General features: G+C 33.2%; 2 long non-coding RNA genes across 2 annotated transcripts in view; both read right to left on the reverse strand.

The window, feature by feature from the left end:
* Positions 1-18659, reverse strand: part of LOC148789329 (uncharacterized) — a 90134-nt gene extending 71475 nt beyond the window's left edge. The window contains exons 1-2 of the long non-coding RNA XR_016064013.1: positions 18513-18659; positions 17938-18004 (exon numbers count right to left, since the gene is read on the reverse strand). This is a non-coding gene — a long non-coding RNA (uncharacterized LOC148789329). The remainder of the gene's footprint in view (positions 1-17937; positions 18005-18512) is intronic.
* LOC148789330 (uncharacterized) lies at positions 8103-9172 on the reverse strand. Its single transcript, XR_016067920.1, has 3 exons — positions 9068-9172; positions 8522-8985; positions 8103-8440 (listed from the first exon to the last, which is right to left on the reverse strand). It is a non-coding gene; the product is annotated as an uncharacterized LOC148789330 (long non-coding RNA).
* Positions 18660-19120: the final 461 nt, after the last annotated feature.

Below are 19120 nucleotides of genomic sequence, written 5' to 3' on the forward strand. Positions count from 1 at the left end.
GGATACAAATGTCAAAATCGTGATGGCCACATGATTTATTTCGTCAACTTTTGTCAAATTCAGCATCGACTGGACCAAAATTGCGAAATTTCAAACGTTACAAGACTATTTTGCAACCCTGTAAAGCTAAGGATAAAATAATCAAAGTGTCAAAATTACAAAATCAAAAATGTATTTAAGCCGGTCGAATTTACCTATAAACAAGGTATATGATTGCCATCAAACAACGCTTGTGAAAGTATAAGTGAGTTGATCATTACACAATTGCAAGTCTCCCCAAAATACTCCCCCAGATACTTTCACTAGAAAAAAAACTGACTATTGACTACAATTTAATAGCTTAATGTATATTAGTAAAAAATAATAACCTGCAAGGGTGAAAAAGTAATTTAACATACATGAGGCACATATTAAATAAATGCAACCCACCAAACAATATAACTCCCAACACTACTATAAATACCAAAAATATTATTTTTTTTAGCCAAAAACTGCTATTCATTGATAGTGACCAATCTTACTAAAAAGCTCCCTCGAAATATCGTGTTTTCATCTGGTGAATTTTCGTGTCGTGGGTAAAATTTTTAATTTTATCCCTTTATAAAAGCCTCGACCACATCATTGGCGCCTTTCGTGAGAAGATTTACCTCGACGCTGAGTATGCAAACTAGCTCTCGAGCATGTGATGTCCACAATTTGGACGTGATCCGCAAAGCTCAAGTAAATGGGGGACAAGCCCCGCCTCACGAATAGTCACCACTCCAGGAGATAACTCCCCTAACTTATGAGCAAGTACCCCTTAATGGGGCGATCCCCCCGCCACATCGACAATCTTTGCCCGCGCCTCCAAGGAGAGCACTCCCCTGAAAACTCCGCCCTAAGAACCGATGATGCAACTAACGCAAGTAGCTTTGCTAGTTCTGATGCGCGACGCATCTACTCGAGCATCGGCACAAGCCGTAGCCCAATTTGTAGCGCAACAACCTACAAACCCACCCCTTCCTTCCCCTTGCAGAAATCGAGTATTATCCTCGGCTCCCGAGGAGGAAGAGCAAAGGCGAGAGGAAGTGAACAGCAGGATCTCTAGGCCTGAAGTTGCACAAACTCAAGATCAAAATCTCCGCAGTCGAGAATATTCCGCTCCCCCACTACCTAGGGGAGTCGAGGATTCCTACTTGCCATTGGTCGTAGCTCCTCCAAGATGTAGCCCTTTTGCCCCGAACATCCTAGCCAAAACGCTCCCAGCAGGCCTCAAGGTCTCGAATCTATCGGAATATGATGGGACAAGAGACCCATAAGAACACTTAGACAAATTTTATGCCAAGATTGATTGGTACGATCTGAGTGACGCTGCTTACTGTAAGGTTTTCCGCACTACACCTCTCAAAACGTGCATTAGCCTGGTTCAACCAACTGCCAGCCGGAATTATTTCCAGCCTCGACTAGTTGGTTCAGCATTTCTTGCATCACTTCTCCATGAACAAAAAAGTTCCAAAAACGGCTGTATTTCTATTCACCATTCGCCAAAAAGAGGGAGAAACTTTGGAAGACTACATTCAAAGATTCATAGACGCAGCGCATGAAGTTTTCCATGTTAATCATGAGTTGTTGGCTAGTATTATCTAACAAAACCTGCTACCGGGAAGATTCAAGGAATCCATAGCCGGCAAGCCCCCTAGCACTATGGAAGATTTACTCGTGTGCTCCTAGAAATACATCCGGATTGAGGATTCTAATATTTTGGGTCCTTCCCTTGGCGGCAAAAAGAAGGATCGGGAAGAGAAAAAGGAGCCCAGAAAGAAAGAGGAACGCAAGCATGTTCCTCCGGTGGGGTTCGCTCACTGTACCCCCCTGAACGCTCCTAGGGGGGAGATATTAATGATGGCGGAACAACAAAGGTTAGTCGGTAAATGGCCGACAAAGATGAAAGATAACCCCAAGAGACTCAAATCCAATAAGTATTGTCGTTTTCATCGGGATAGGGGACACACGACGAAGGAATGCCATCACCTGAAGAATGAGATAAAAAAATTAATCCAACGGGGACCCTTGAAGGAATATGTCAACCACTATCCACAAGGACGGCATATTGACCGTGGGTCGAATGTGCCAACTCTGATAATGATAATTATCCCATAGTAGGAGTCATCCCATAACCTCAAAAAAATTAATAAGTCATGAAGGAGTAACTCTAAGTTCACGTAGTAGAAAAAATTATATTTTGGCTATTCACTTGTAATAGGAGAAAACTCGAGTAGTAGCTCGACATATCCTTCTCCCCTTTTGATTTTTCCTAAAACATTGTATTCTGAATTTTAAGTAATGAAGTTAGTTTTCTTGTCGTAGTCTTAACAAACCAAATGAATTTGGAATGATCATTGGAGTTTGAAGAGGACCCTAAAGGCAAAAATCGTCATTATCGTATAGGCAAAAGTCATTATTGGCTCGGGACCCCCTAAACAGAACTTCATTCCGATCCTCGTAGATAATGTCGCCCCAAAAACTTTACATCCGTCTGAAGTTGGTAAAAGACCAACTCCGGGACATGAAGTATCCTTTGAGGCAACATTCCTTTATCAAAAGATTTTGAGACAATGTCCCCTGATAAAAATGTTGGACTTGAAAAATTTTGCCCCCCCCCCCCTTTCCGAAGTTCGTAAAAACCTAACTGCAGGGCATGAGCAAAAATATCCCTTGAGCCAACATCCAACGAATATAAGTAAACAAAACAACAACTGAATAAGTACAGTGATTACATATATGAATATGGAATACTATCGAGTTACCTACCAAAATTTTCAATCGCATGAATGGTGAAAAAATCACCCCAAGAGGCAACGTCCTTAAAAAAGAAAAAAAATGCGCCGCTTCACCTTCTCGAAGGTCTTGAAGATGAGGTCGAATTTCTCAAAACAAATGAAAGAATTCGGCGCAAGAATCTGAATAATCTCTACTCATAAAGAATGAGAACAAAAATTGATAAGAAATATTTGATGGTGTATTGGTTTGAGTAACCATTTTTCATCTTTTTGACCTAGGTTCAAAACCCATGGAACGCAACAGTATGCGCCTTCTTCCAACATTTGGAGACTTGAGGCACCAGTGCCTCGAGGTTCGGTGCCTCGAGGCTTAGCACCACTAGGCGCCAGCTTGAGCTGGGCACCAGACACTGTTGGGCCCAGTTGGGTGGACTCTGATTCAACTAAACTATGGTTAGTTATAAGGCTGCAATCGTATTCTCACATCCCCAATGATTTGAAAACAATAAATGACTCTCCACCCACCGACTCCCATCTATTAACTCAATTCAGAAAAGTGTTTACTCTCGGACAAAATATTACACTAGCTTGTGCATATTCTATCCGAGAGTGGGGGGTTGTATGATGTATATTGGTAAAAAATATAACTTGTAAGGGTAAAAAGGTAATTAAACATATATGAGACACATGTTAAACAATGGCAACCCGTCACACAATATAACCCCCTACACTACTATAAATTCAAAAAATATTATTTTTTTAACCAAAAACTACTATTCATTAATAGTGACCACTCTTACTAAAAAACTCCCTCGAAAATCGTATTTTCACCTGATGAATTATCGTGTTGCGAGTAAAAATTTCCAGTTTTATCCCATCATAAGAACCTCGACCATATCATAGCTATAGACTGAAAATCATGGTAAATAATTTTTATTGACCACGATTATATAAACGGATGCAAAAACATAAAATTTCCACTAAAAAAAGTTATTTACCATGGCTTTTAGTCATGGCAAGTGTTTTAACCACCCTCAAATACCACGACCAACAATCGTTGCATGATCGTGGTTAATGGCTATTTGCTACTGCTATTTTGTTTTAACCATGGCAATTGGTCATGGTTAAATGTTGCATTTTTTGTAGTGTATCTCTATTCTTGTCTTCGTGAACATCACCAATGACTACTTAGATTTAAGGTGCGTAAACAAGCTACTCTGATAGTAATCCATCAAAGAGAATAGAGCGAGTTCTTGGATTTGTGCAACAATTAGAACCAGGTAAAACATAACCATCTTGAAGATATTTATGCTAGTGATTTCAAAATGACGAGAAAAATATATTCGTAATCCAATCAAAATAAGGACTTGTAGCTAGATAGGTCAGATTCAAGTATCTGAATTGACATACTTCTATTGTATCCTGTAATAATTAACTCGATCCACATGTCGGTGCCTATGTGTTAAATGCTTGAATGTGCACATATCTTTGAAAAAAATATTTTATTTTTTATCTATTATTTACAACAAGTTTTGAAACCATGAACTAGAAAAAGAAAAAATTATGATTTTAATCCTATAATTGAGAGAGGGTAGCAATTTTTTATCCTGTACGACTTAATTTTCGCAATTTAGTCCTGTAACATTAAAAATTTTAGTAATTTTAGTCCTTTTTCAGCCATTTTGGTCAAAATATTGCATATAACTTGCACATAACCCAATTAAATTGAAGTTTTAGTCTTGTGAACCAATTCGTGCACGACTAAAAATATCGATCTCTCTAAGTTATAGGATATATTTTTTTCAGCCAAATTGATCGAAAAGAGACTAAAGTTGTCAATTTTAAAATTATAGAAATAAATTACATAAATCATTTCGTTAAACAGCATCAATAATATCATCCCTAAATGAAATGACTAAAAATTATTTTTTTTTTCCTTCTACTAAAGAAATAAAAATTAAATTGAGAAGGGGTAATCAATTTTTAATTCAACTAAACCCAAAATGAGTTGAGTATAATTAGTATACGCATTTATAGTTAATGATTATAGTATATGTAGACGACAGGGTGACAATGTCAACTGCGTAGTTGAGATTTTGGGATCTTTTAGCCGTCTTGTGATTTCATTCTTTGTGTACAAGCAATATTGTTGCGCGGTTGTGTCTACCATGAAACTTCTCAATCTGACAAAAAGTAAATACTTGACGTACGATACCATTATTATGTTTGTTTTCATATTCAAATTATCTTTGGGACGAGTTAAAATATATTCAATATTTGCCATCATTCAAAAACATTTTATCTAGGTGTTTTAAATTATTTTAGCATAAATATATATATATACACATACATATACATAAATATATATAAAAAAGACATGATTTGACAATGAATAGTAATTTTTGTCTCCCAAAATACAACATTAAATATACAATACTTATTTTAAATTATCTCCAAAAATAAATCCAAACATACATATTATCTGTGGTACACACTTATTTATCTTTGTTTTTCTCTCTCTATCTTCACAAAATACAACAAAACACTTAGAAAACGAATCCAAACATTATACATATTTGTAAAAACAGTACCCCATAGAGGAGAGAGAAATAGCTAAAGAAATTAAGAAAGAAAAATAAAAATTTTTAGAATTCAAATTTACGGGGTGGCATTTTTGTCGTGTACAAATTAATTTTTGAATGTAGTCATATTGCATTAAAAAAAATATTGGTAATTTTAGTCATATAACTCTGGAGTTGGTAGTTTTGATCCTACGCAAATTGATTTATAGAACTAAAAAATTATAATTTGATTGAATTATTTGTAAATAACACAAATTTTCAGCCAAAATTGGTTGAAAAATGGCTAAAATTGACAAAATTTATAGTACTAAATTACGAAAATTAATTTCTATAGGACTAAAAACGCCACTCTCTTTAAATCATTGAACTAAAATTATATTTTTTTTTCAACAATTAAGTGATAATTTTAATATTATTTTAAATTATATATATATTAAGTGACCGGAATTGTATTATGTTATGACGATGATTTTCACAGTTTTAACAATGATAATTATTTTATAAAAGTTGTCATTAACAAAAACTACTAGTGAGAAAAAAAGATATGCATAAAGTTGTCACAAAAAAAATTAGTGACACTATAAAAGAATGGATTGTTCTTTAGATTATAAATGACTATGACTTAAAAACTATGATAAATTAATCCAATACACCATTACAATTGTTTTTTTGAAATAAAAGCAGTGAAGTATTATTATTATTTTTTTAAAAAAGTCGATCACAATCATTAATATCAAATATTTATAACTAACAACTATCGATATTATAACAATACAAATTATCAATATCGGATAATTAATTAACAACTACTATTATTAAAGTAGACTAAATCTACTATTAAAATTGAATAGCATTGACACGTAGATGGGGTTCTGAAGAATCAAAATCGTAAAAAATTAAAAAATTATAAAACTTATTACTACTATTATAATAATAAATACAAATATAGAGCACAAAAATTGCATTTAATTCTGTGTCAACCTTTGTTGAGTGGTAGCCAAATTTCAGGCCATCTACAGGCTACAGCCAAAATCAAAACAATGATGATTTGGCTACAACTTCCAGGAGCTACCTGTCCAATATTATTAAGGGTAAATTGCAATCATCTTTTTTAGATTTGACATAATTGTAAATATTTTTTATTATTTGAAAAATTATAAATACTTTTGATTTTAATGTCCCTCTAACAACGAGCTCATTCCACTAGAATTTTATCCAATTTTTGTTGTGAAATAACCAAAATATCATTTTGAATTACAAATTACAATTTTATATATATTTTATAATTTTCTAAAATATTTTTATGAAATAATAATCCATCTAAATTATTTATTTTATTCACCCTCAATTTTTTTAAATATATTTTTTTATTTTTTAAAAACATTCAACAAGGGTAAAATAATAATATTCACTTTACCTTTTAGAGGTTATATAATTATTTTTTTATTTTATGAGAGTATTTATAATTTTTTAAATAATAAATACGTCAACTCACTGTTTGAGATTGCAGAAGTAATTGGGAAACCAATTAAATTTTAACAATGCTCTGCAGGAAAGAACAAGGCCGACATGCAAGACGAAGTCAAACAAAAAAAAGAAAAAAAGGAAAAAAGTCATGCAAGGGATGGAAAGTTATTACACAAAGGCCAATGAGAAACCATAAAATGTAAATTTTATGCCAACTACATGGTAAGTATATTATTCTTATTATATAATTAATTCAAATTTAATTAAATTTAATTTGAATTAAAATTTTTCTACGGATAACTCCTTTAGAAACTTGGATCACTTTCTATCATAAGAGAAGCATTCTTCAAAAAAATTACACAAAAAAAAAGATGAAGAAAAATTATAATTTTAGTCCTGTAACGTAAGAGTTGGCATTCTCGTCCTGTATAATCGATTTTTACAATTTAGTCCTACGACTTTAAAATTTTATAAATTTAGTCTTTTTTCCGACCACTTTGACTAAAAAATGCATGCGACTTGATGACTGACAATCAAAACATCAATTTATTGAAACGGTTTTCGGAACGATTTTTTTAAAAAATTTATAACGCTTTTTTTTTTTGTGTAATGGCTAGGCTTACCGTGGCTAAACGAGGCGTTACAAAGTATTTGTAATGGTTTCGCAATAGACATTACAATTTGTAATAGCTTTTGTAACGGGCGTAGCCATTACAAAACTAGTAATATAAAAAAAAGAAAAAAAGAAAAATCAATTGGAACGGTTTTTGAAGTGTTAGGTTGGATTTGATATAAATGTTATTGTAATAGCCTTTATAACATATTTAGATATGATTTTGCCAGATATTTGGAACAATTTTTATAATACTCTTTGTAACTATTTTGTATTATATTTGTATCTATTTTTGGCTCTGCATTTGTAACTACTTTTATAACGATTTTCGGAATGACCTAGTTTTTAATTAGTAACTATTTTTTGCACATTCTTTGTAACGGATTGACGATTTTACATTTTATTGGTATTACAAAATGTAGTTATAAAATTTATTATTTTTTAATATATTTTAAAATTTATTTTATTTCATATAATTTAATATTTTTTTTATAAAATTAAGTAAAAAAATTTATATAAAACACACATAATTTAGTAAAAACAATAATCATTTAATTAAATAAAATAAAATATTATTACAAAATCAAATTTTTGCAAAATACCAAAAAAAAATCCTAATCTAAATTATTATCCCCAGCGGCAATGTGTTCGTCGTTGTCGTCACCGCCGTTGGGTGCCGGGGGATTAGTTGGAGGCTCGGGCACTAGATAATTGGGCCAGTTGGGATCGACGCTTCTAATGTACCGCTTGAATACCAACACCCGATCATGTATGTTGGGATGCTGCGGCTGTGGAGGCGAGGGTGAGGGAGCAGTCAACTGGGTCACCTGGGATGGTCCAGCAATCGAGTGGTGGGCTTCAAAATCGAGATTGAATACTCGGCTCCTCTTCCGACCACCCGTTGCTAACATCCAGACTTACTGCTCATCCGAGGCCACGGAGCCTTGAGAGGACAATGGAGGCTCTTCATTGTTATTCTGCTGTCTCCAACGTTCCTCCATCATCCTCAAGAATATCTCCTGCTAACATATTAAATAATTAGATTAAAAAATAATATAAAATTAAAAATATAAATTACGTAATTTTTTTTAATTACTTACCGCGACCTCCTGCGCCCTCGGGCCGCTCCACTGGTCGTCCTCATTCTTTTTGTACACCTTCTTGAACACCTCCATCTGAGTGATGGGGCGTCCGAGTTGTGTCTCTTGTTCAAAACCAACTTAATAAATGATTAGTTATAAAATAATTAAATCAAATTACTAATATAGTTTGAAATACTTACCATCTTCTACTTGTGCGCCCCAACGGATGATGACCCCCTGTGGTAGATGGTCACAACTACTTCTTGATTGGCGGCCTAATTGATCTTATTCTTGGCCGACTGTATTTGGAATTTTAGGCTCGACCAGAATTCTAGGAGTTGGCGCCAGATCTCCTCGACCAGCCGGAGTGGTTGGGCCAACTGATTCCGTACGTCAGCGAACCGCTTCCGCAGGAACTTTCCCACCTGGGACTTAACGAGTTTGAGCATTGACTTGTTGTCGCAGTCCCACCAATACGACATCTGAAAAATTGACAAAAAAAGTTATTTGAATATTTAATTTTAAAAATATAAACTACTTAAAATTAAATAATATTATTATTACCTTCAATTTTTGGAACTAGAATAACTGGTGCTCCTGTAGGATCTGCAATATGTTGGCCCAAGGATACGAATAATGCCCTTTGACGCAGAATTGATGGCTTTGTGAAAATTACGATCGCACTTGAAAATAATAATTAAATATTAAAATTAATTCGATAATAAAAAATATTAAATCAATTAACAACAAATATTATACGTACCTCACATCCCAGAGGCTAATGAAATACCTCTGGGCCATTGGGGGAAGTAATGGCGCTGGTGGTGGTGGGCTGTATCCCACAGCCTAGTCAGGGCCTATGTACTGCTGGCCCCTGTTACCGGATCTAACACCATTGTGGGGGGAGTCTGCAGGTATCGGCGGGGGCTGCGATACTCCCTCCAAGGATGGGGCAATCGGAGGTGCATCCGCTGGCTCATCCCGAGGAGGACTGGAAGGGCCATAGCAGCGGGCGCGACCACAGCCCGGGGGTGGCGGAGAACTGATAGTCATTGCCTACAATTTAAAAATTCATTAACGTTCAAAATATGTAATTGTATTTTAGTATTGAATAAATTAATTTTTTTCGTAACTTACCTAATAATTGCAACAAGGCCCAACTTTTGTCTATAAATTGTATTTAGGTCCATATTTTTTCCTAAAATACATAATTTTTTTAAAAATTGTAATAAAGCCCAAATTGCATTGGCGTCCTTAATTTTCTAATAATTTCATAAACTTCCTATTTTTTTTAAAATTAAGTCCTCTAATTTTCTAAAAATTTCATTTAGGTGCATAATCCCTAAAAGTTGCATTGTAGTCCTTAATTTTTAATAATTTTATATAATTCTATTTCCTTAAATTACATTAAAGTCCTCTAATTTCTTAAAAATTTTATTTAGGTGCATAATTTCTCTAAAAATTGCATTGTAGTCCTTAATTTTCTAATACTTTCATAAAATTTCTATTGATTTTTTAAAAATTTCATTTAGGTGCATAATTTTCCATTAAATTGCATTGTAGTCCTTAATTTTCTAATAATTTTGTTAAAACTCCTATTTTTCTAAATTAATTGAGGTCCTCTAATTTATAGAAAAATACATACATATTTTCTAAAATTACATATAAAGTTGAGAAAATTACAGAAAATTATACACAATTGCATAAATTTACAGAAAATTGCAGAAATTACAGAAATTATAAAAATTCAGAAATTATGAAAAATTTCTGAAATTCTTTTAAAATTACAGAAATTAAAAAAAATAGAAAATTATGAAAAAAAATCGAAATTTTTTAAAAATTGCAAAAAAGGCCAAAAAATTTCAGAAATTATGAAATTAAGCAAAAATTTCAGAAATTTACAGAAATTCACAAAAAATTCAGAAAATTTTTTAAATTACAGAAATGGAAAATTACACACTAATTCTACAAATATTATAAAATTTACATGAAAATTATATAAATTTTAAAATAAATCAAAGAAAAAAATACAAAAAAAAAAATAGGGGACTTACTTGGTTGTGGGGGTGGCTGACGACGGCGGCGCGGCTGCAGATAAGAGAAACAGGTAGAGAGAGAAAGAGAAGAGAGGGAGAGGGGTGGGGCAGAGGAGCCGGTGCTTACGGCGACAGTGGGCCAGGTAGCAAAGGGAGAGAAGAGGAATAGAAGAAAAAAATCTACAAGTGTTGTATATATACAATATTGGAACGAACATGACCGTTTCAAAGAGCGTTACAAAATTCAAAAAGCCGTACAACTTATATAGTATAAGATATCCGTTTAGAAAACCATTACAATGTATTGATACGACGTCGTTTTGGTTAATCTATTACAAAAGTCGTTACAATTAATTAATAAATTTTATTGAAAATTATAAAAAAAAAAAAGATATCATTTTCAACGATTTAATGCTGTGGAAACGTATAATTGTACTGGAACAATATAATTGAAATACATTAAAAAGAGAAATATTTTTATTTAAAATTGATACATGTACGCAGTATGAAATAAACTTGTATATTTATAAATGTTAATATTACATTGATGTAACTATCATCGTACAGTTTGAACTGCATGGGTTAATCAGGCCGTCAAAATTACAATCAAACTGTCAGATATGATCGCACTTACCAAAAAGTTGTAGCCTCATTGGGTGTACGGATTTCAACATATGATTCCTGGAATGTAATAGTACACATTCAAGATAGTGTATTTCTAAATCAAGCCATGTGATTTAAAATCATATCGTCTGATATGATTTAATGGACACATAGTTGAATATATTTAAATTTGGTATGAATTGGGTGTCTGGATGTAAAAATATCATATTTTCCAATCTGAATTTATGAGATGGCTCATTTTATGTAACTGTTTTTATAACAGCTGATATAATTTACCATTGTAACGGCTTTTGTAACAAACTTTGTAATGTCCAATCAAAATTAAAATTTCCACCTATTTTTTTTATTTTGATTTCAAAAATTTTAGTTTGTAACGGCCTTTGTAACGACTTTTTGAAATTTGGCTGTTACAAAATTTCATTTCTCGCTTGTCAACAAAAGTTGACCACCTTATTTTGTAATGGCCTTTGTAATGGTTTAAATAAAATGGCTGTTCCAAATAATAAATTTTTAAAAAAATATTGCGAACAAAAAATATTTCATTGGAAAAAATATACATTATGTAGCCTCGTATTCATCATCGTCAGTCTCGTAGACCTTGAAGTTGTTTTCATCGTCCTCTTTATCTTTATTACTAAATTTGACCAACTTGAGTTTGTGAAGTACCCGCACCCTGCTGGTATGTGATCGAAATATCGACCATAATTTATAAATCATTGGGATCACGTAGATCTATGATTGATTGTCCGTAGCAACTTCAGGGACTGGTACCTAAGGACAGCATACGGGGACTTCTTGCGATGTGGGTCTCGCCCTCTAGTCGGCTTATACCTAGCGTCCTCACAAAACTTGCAATACTCCAAATCAACGTCGTCTTTCTAGTACAACATGTAGCCATTCTTACACGCATCAATCTTCTCAACGGGTAAATCTAAATCCTTTATCAACTTTTTCGTTTTGTAGCGATCTCTCAGCAAAGTGTGACCCAGGATTAATATTTTATTAGCCCACTGGGATATTCGATCATATGATTGCTCAGAAATATGGCCGTCCACCTTGATATCCACAAACTCAGGAATAGTTGCCAATTGAGATTGGGTGCAATCATTCACAATGGCTAGTCGGCAGCAGTCACTACATTGTAAAAACGGTCTGTCAATCCTGACTCATAATCATAGAAGCCACTGCCATAACAATATGAAGAAGGACCGGCATCAACAGGGCAGGACCTCGTACCATCATCAGAACAGCACCGAGAGAAGAAAAAAAATAACTTGGCCCAGCTGCATAAAAAAACCAACCAATGCGTCCAATTCATATGTTGTTTAACACCCCAATGAATAATTTTCCTCGACATGGGCAACTGGGGTTTGCTCCTGAGGCACTGGAGGGACAGTCATAGCGTCAAGGTACTCCTGTACCATATCCTCGCCATGAGAAGTCCAATTATAATATTATGGCAAAAACTCTTGCATACACAAGTGATAATTGACGTCGTTGGGTGTTTTGAACTTTGTGTTTTTGCATTTTCGGCAAGGGCATCTAATTTTGTCTCCATCCATATGTCCACGCTGACACTTTGTCCATTCTATGAAAGTTTTAGGCTCATCCTCAAACTCCAATGTCAGACCTACTCTCCTTGGAAGATTCTTATTATGCACCCATCTCCTCGATTCTCGTAACATGATGAGATATATATCACTATATTCACACACATATATATATATATAAATATATCTAATTAATGTTCTAATTTGACCGACCTATGTATTTAAAAAAATTACAGTACTACGTATGCACACTATTTAAGAAAATACATACAATTAACATGATATAAGATTATTAAAGAATCATAAAACTAAAATAAGTAAACTATAATTATTTTAATGAAACACAATAAAGTATTAAATTAGTCTGTTACCTGATCAACCAACTTAAGCGATGATCAGACTAGTTGACGGTTCAAAATTCGAGTAATAATCTACAAGCTATAATAAAATATATATGCACGAAAATCAGATTGTTGAGAGTGTTTTTGGTTACTAAAAATTTTTACAATGAATGAAATGAAATTCATCTATATATAAGTTTTTTTGTAAAGGTATTGGGAACCCCCAAAATAGCCGTTGAAAACTAGCAGCTAAAAAATGTACCCGTTATTTTGTAATGGCTATTGGAACGACTTTTATAAAAAAATCATTCCAAATATGACGGTTCTTATAACATCGTCTTCTCGTACACTTTGTGACGATTTTTGCCGCTGCCATTGTAACGGCTAGTTACTTGACCAAATATTCATTACAAAAATATGTAACCGTTACAAAGCAAACACCTACAAATTGTAATGGCTTTTGACACCACACAAAATTTGTAGCAGTGTTTGTATTTTTTTTACGATTATAAAAAAATCCATTTTCATTACACTCTTAATGACGTCAACAAGTGCATTTCATTACAAAACCAATACAAGAGCCATTTGTAACAGACCGTTCTAAAATAGCTGTTACAAATCCTGTCTTTTTTGTACTGCGAATTAAATTGTTTTATTCTTGCAACTAAAGACAAGGAAAAAAAATTGAAGATGAAGCAAAAATCACAAGACAAAAGGTCAAGAGCCATCAACAGTAAAGAAAAATAATTGTAACACGAAAGAACAGAATAGATGACACGCCAAACAGTAATCGAAGTCCAATTGCATTAAACGATATCAGAGTCACACGTGGCCACCATGCAGAGAAAACAACTTTCAAATCCCCAGGTTTTGAGGCATTTAAGCAAAAAATCAAAACAGCTTTGGGTGGGGAAATTGCAATTTTAATCTTATATGATAAGGTATGTTATAGTTTTAGATCAATAATTTATGAACTAAGCATATTTGATTTCGTAAAATAAATATTATAATTTTTTAATTTTATAAAATAAAAATTATAAAACATTTGGTCTCATAAAACATAAACAACTTAAAATTCTATAAGACTAAATACGTCATAATTTTAACTTATGGGACCAATAATATTTATCTTATAAAACTAAATATACTAAATTCGTAAATTATAAAACTAAAAGTACAACACACCCTATCACATAAGACTAAGAGTGCAACACACCCTATCACGTAAGATTAAAAATGCAACACATCCTGTCATACTCGACTTAAAATACAATTTTCCCCGGCTTTGGTCATACAATCTCAGTCACCCACAGTAGCAGCATGTGTATTACAAATTGTATTGCAAACACAAACCTCTTATAACACTCTAATTACCAGAAATTCAACCTCCCCGCGATCTCAACCTGCAAAATGCCCCAACACCACCACCTTCCAACGCTCACTCCCGACGCCTCATCCCCAACCAGCCCCACAATAACCCAACACAGCCACATGAGTTCCAATCCCCGGCCAGCACAAGGGCAAGAAATCCACCAAGGGAACGTCGAGGAAACACATGCAAACCGAAAATCGAAGCAACCTTCTGACATTGGGGCGATTCGAGTTCATAGTACAGCCCTTTCATGTGCTACCACACCTTTTCATCAATCCCTCTCATGCACCAAAGGTAACTGTCGAAGTGAACCAGGAACGAGAGCCTTCCGCACGAGACAGGGAGCTGCAATTTCGGCTCCTTGTGATCCCAACAGCGCAGCAGAACGGACATGCAAACATAAGGAATGTGATGCAGGACGGGAGTCAGCTAATGAAGGTACTGTCGTGGAACAGTAGAGAAGTTTCAAGGCCTGATTTTATGGCTGCAGCTAGGTCGCTCATTACACGTTACAGCCCACAAATTTTTGTGGTATTGGATACAAGAATTCAAGAGGAAAGAGCTCAACCCGTCATTCGTAGGCTGGATTTCCGACAGTTCTGCAATGGCATCTCCACTGGTATTATCAGGAGGCATATGGGTGCTATGGAAGTCGGATATGGTGGACCTCAACAGGTTGGATTTATCAACCCATACAATCCACTTAGCAGTCATAATGAGGAACGGAGGAGATCCTTTCTTGCTGCCTCATGTCTATAACCACCCACACCATCATTTACAACTCCAGGTATCGTCTGAACTCAAAGACAATTTTATATTAAGATCTATAAATCGTTTAGGTAATATGGATTGATTTCAAATGGAACCAATTGAAATCCTTTCTCTAAATTTTTTCTCCAAATTCAAATCTATCAATCTAAATTATACGTTATTGGCAAGGACATTTTATTATAAAAAATTCTTGCTCAGGCCGGCTCCGCCAAATTTTAACACAACTACAATACATTTGTCATGTTATTGATGCACAGTTCACTGCTCGATCCGGGCAAGAATTTTTCCATCTTGTTACGGGTTTCTCACAATTCATGGGGCTTTGTGGTTGGGCTTGAAATTAGCTCTTGAATTAGAAATTAAGAGCCTTAAAGTAGAAACTGATGGCATGCTTATTATACTTTGTATGGACAGGAACAAGAAGCAGTACAAGACAGCCTCCTCAACTATGCTGATCCAGGACTGCACAATGATCTCTGACTGAATTTAGACGCATAAAAGTAATTAAGCTTTAGTTACAGACAAACTGACGAGGCCGCTGCGAACCTTTTGACGAAGAAAGTATTGGCGGGAAGTATGAATGAAGAATGTGTCCGCTATTCTTGTCTGAAATTTTGCTCTCGGGTGTAATTGAAGTTGTACCTCGATCTACTAACTCTATCTGTAACAAGTCTATTTCTATTATATAAAGAAGTTATCTGTTTTGTGTTAAGAAAAAGTAGATCTTTAGTCTAATAATATTTGATACCATCATGAACATCGATAATTGAACAACACAATTTTTAGGTAAATTACATCACCCTCCCCCAATTATGGTTTAATTACCAATATCATTTCATTATTTTAAAAATTACAAATAGTCCTTATATTTAATAATCGTGTAACATTAATAATCCTATTTCATTAGTGTTCGATAGAGTTTTATCCAATTTTAATTATGAATTGATAAAAATATTTTTTTTAAATTATTTGATTATAATTTTATATTGGTTTTTACAATTTATGAAATATTTTTGTGGACTATGTCCTTTGAACCTTAATGTAACTATCAACATTGTTTTTATGGTGTCCAATTGTCGTGTTGATAATCACTAAACGGATGAAATGGTAAGATATTTTTAGCAAGCTGAATGCACGATTCTTGGAAGTAGAGTAACAAAATTATGTTGAATAAACACGAGTAAAGTAACGAAAGGAATATTACAAAATAGAGTAATGAAGATTATCATTCCATTCAACAAGTGTTTCAAAGTAAGAAAAAGACAATCACAAAATAAAGCTATTCATTGTCCATGCAATAGTTCTAAAACATTACAACATCAATTTCAAGAAAACCATTATCGATTTTAGAGCAATCACTATCACTTTTGGTGGTATAATCACTGCAGAAAAATGTTGAGATTTTACATTATCAAGACAACCGTTTCAACCTTCCATTTTGGAACAGTCATTGGAATACATAAAGAATAGATATTGAAATATGACGTCAAGTTTAAAATTTTTTGAGTTATAAATTTGGAACGATCAACCGGTTCCAATATGAGTTCCAATAAATCAGTTACTAAATCCATTCCAACTACCGTTCCAAAATAGTAACGGTAATGTTTGGAACTCTGTTTGGAAAACTATATTAGAATTAGGTACGGTCCTAACCCAATCGTTGTATATGTGTTGCAATGTGTAACACCCCCTTTGATACAAGGGCTATATCTACCCTAAACGTCATACTTATAGTAATCCCTGTGTTTATATATATAAATGCACATAATCATCTAATCAATTTGCATACGTAATCCCAACATGTCATAGCAGGTATTATCAACCTACAACATTATATATATATACATATCACACATCACAAGGTGATTTGTCACAGGTAATCAGTACACCTATTTTCTCTCTGTACAGACAAAATGTGATTTGTACTCTAATTGACAAAGAAGAGAAAACTGCATACTGGCCCGACCTGCCTGAGTATAGCGCGTAGACCTATTATTCAGTAGTCAAACACCTCAAAGTCTATTCCTGAAAGAAAATGTCAGCAGGGGAATGAGCCTGCCATTCAGTAAGCAAATAATCAGTCCTATCTATAAATGTATATCAAACACAACCCAAACAAGATGAACAAGCAACACGCATGGAATACAATCAATTTAATTCCAACATAATCCGCTTTATTACACCACATGACTATCCCATAACAAGACAATTAATCAAACTCCATTTATTTCCTAGATTGCTTACGAGAAGGTGATATTGTATTTTTCCATCAACTCAATCTCACCGTTATATAAGTTCAAGTGAATCCCCTTGACAGCCGGCTCATCAATCTCATTTCGCACATAGCATTTTCTTTTCGCACATAGCACTTTCTTTTCGCACATAGCACTTTCATATCGCCTTATAGGCTTTTCAACACATCAAGGGGTATTCACACCACAATTATATTCAATTTCCACCACTCCCTCATTTCCACATATCACCATTCTTGTAAGCAACTAGTAACGTAAAACAATGTATCAATATATTCTCATTCCAGACATCCACAACACGTCAAATAACAAACATAGTATTTCAACGTATTTCCTCATTCTACATACACAATATCGTCAATCAAATCAAATCATCCATCACTCATATATTTTCAGAGAAATCAATATCAGCATGAACTACAAAGTCATATAATAGTAATACCACAAATAAAGACGACATATATAGATAATACTAATTATTTACTTACCTCGACCTTACAACGTTTCTTTCTACTCAATCGCTAATTGTCAGTCCTTTCACCTCACCCCCGTATTCTATAATGAGTTATACCACATATAGTTAATATATCGAGAATATCGTAACTTCTTTTAAATATAATTAAATATTATTTGTACAATTTCCAATAATTTTTTAATATTCCACTTCTATCGAAGTACAAATCTTCATTTTTCCTCTTTATTAGCATACCATTTATTAAATATAATTCTCGGAATATTTCTATGAATTTTCTATCAATTTCTCGTTATTATACTCTTTAATTAAACAATAATACATATAATTGCGTATTTGGTTAACAATTCCGATGGAATTATATAAATTGGCTATAGCAACATTCAAATCTAATAAATTTAACAATTTAATTGACCAATGATATCATTTTTATATCCAATTTGATATTTAATTCGACACTATTTTAAATAGCCAAACTCGTAAAATACTCCGATTAAATAGTACATCACTTAGTATAAACAATATTTAATAAACGGACTAATTAAATACTATAATTATATAAATTAATAAAAATTATATTACAATCCGTACCTCTGTTTCTTCCTCTTTCTTTTCGCTGAATTTGTGTGTGTGTGTTATGTGTATATTAGTATGTGTATACAACTACAAAACAAAAGAAAAGAAAAGGAAAGGGAGGGTGAGGCGGTGGGAGGTGGGCCACAGCCCACTCTCATCTTTTTCTCTACTCTTTCATATATATATATATATATATATATTATTACTTAAATATATATATATATATTATTATTTACATATATATAATAATATTATTATTATATTTATTTAATTAAATTTTTCTCAAAATATCAATTACGTCCTTCCTAAATTTCTTAATTAATAGAAATTGTCCCAAAATATTATAACAAACTCCAATTTAATTCATTCAAGTGTTATTATATTTCAATTATGACCCATAATTTAGTGGCTAATTAACTAAATTTCACAAAAATTTACCAATTAATCCTAAAATTATGTATTATAATATTTAGGGCATCACACAATGGATCTCCCAAAAATGAGAATTCGAAAATGTATTTCAAAATGAGGTACAATTTGAAATAATTTTGGTAGACCCTTAATCAAATATGCGAAAAATCGTTCTAAATTATATGTTTTATTTAAGAAGCTATATATTTCTA

This window comes from Sesamum indicum, linkage group LG1, assembly GCF_026168435.1.
Source record: "Sesamum indicum cultivar Baizhima isolate 11 linkage group LG1, ASM2616843v1, whole genome shotgun sequence".
In the NCBI taxonomy this organism is placed as follows: Eukaryota; Viridiplantae; Streptophyta; class Magnoliopsida; order Lamiales; family Pedaliaceae; genus Sesamum; species Sesamum indicum.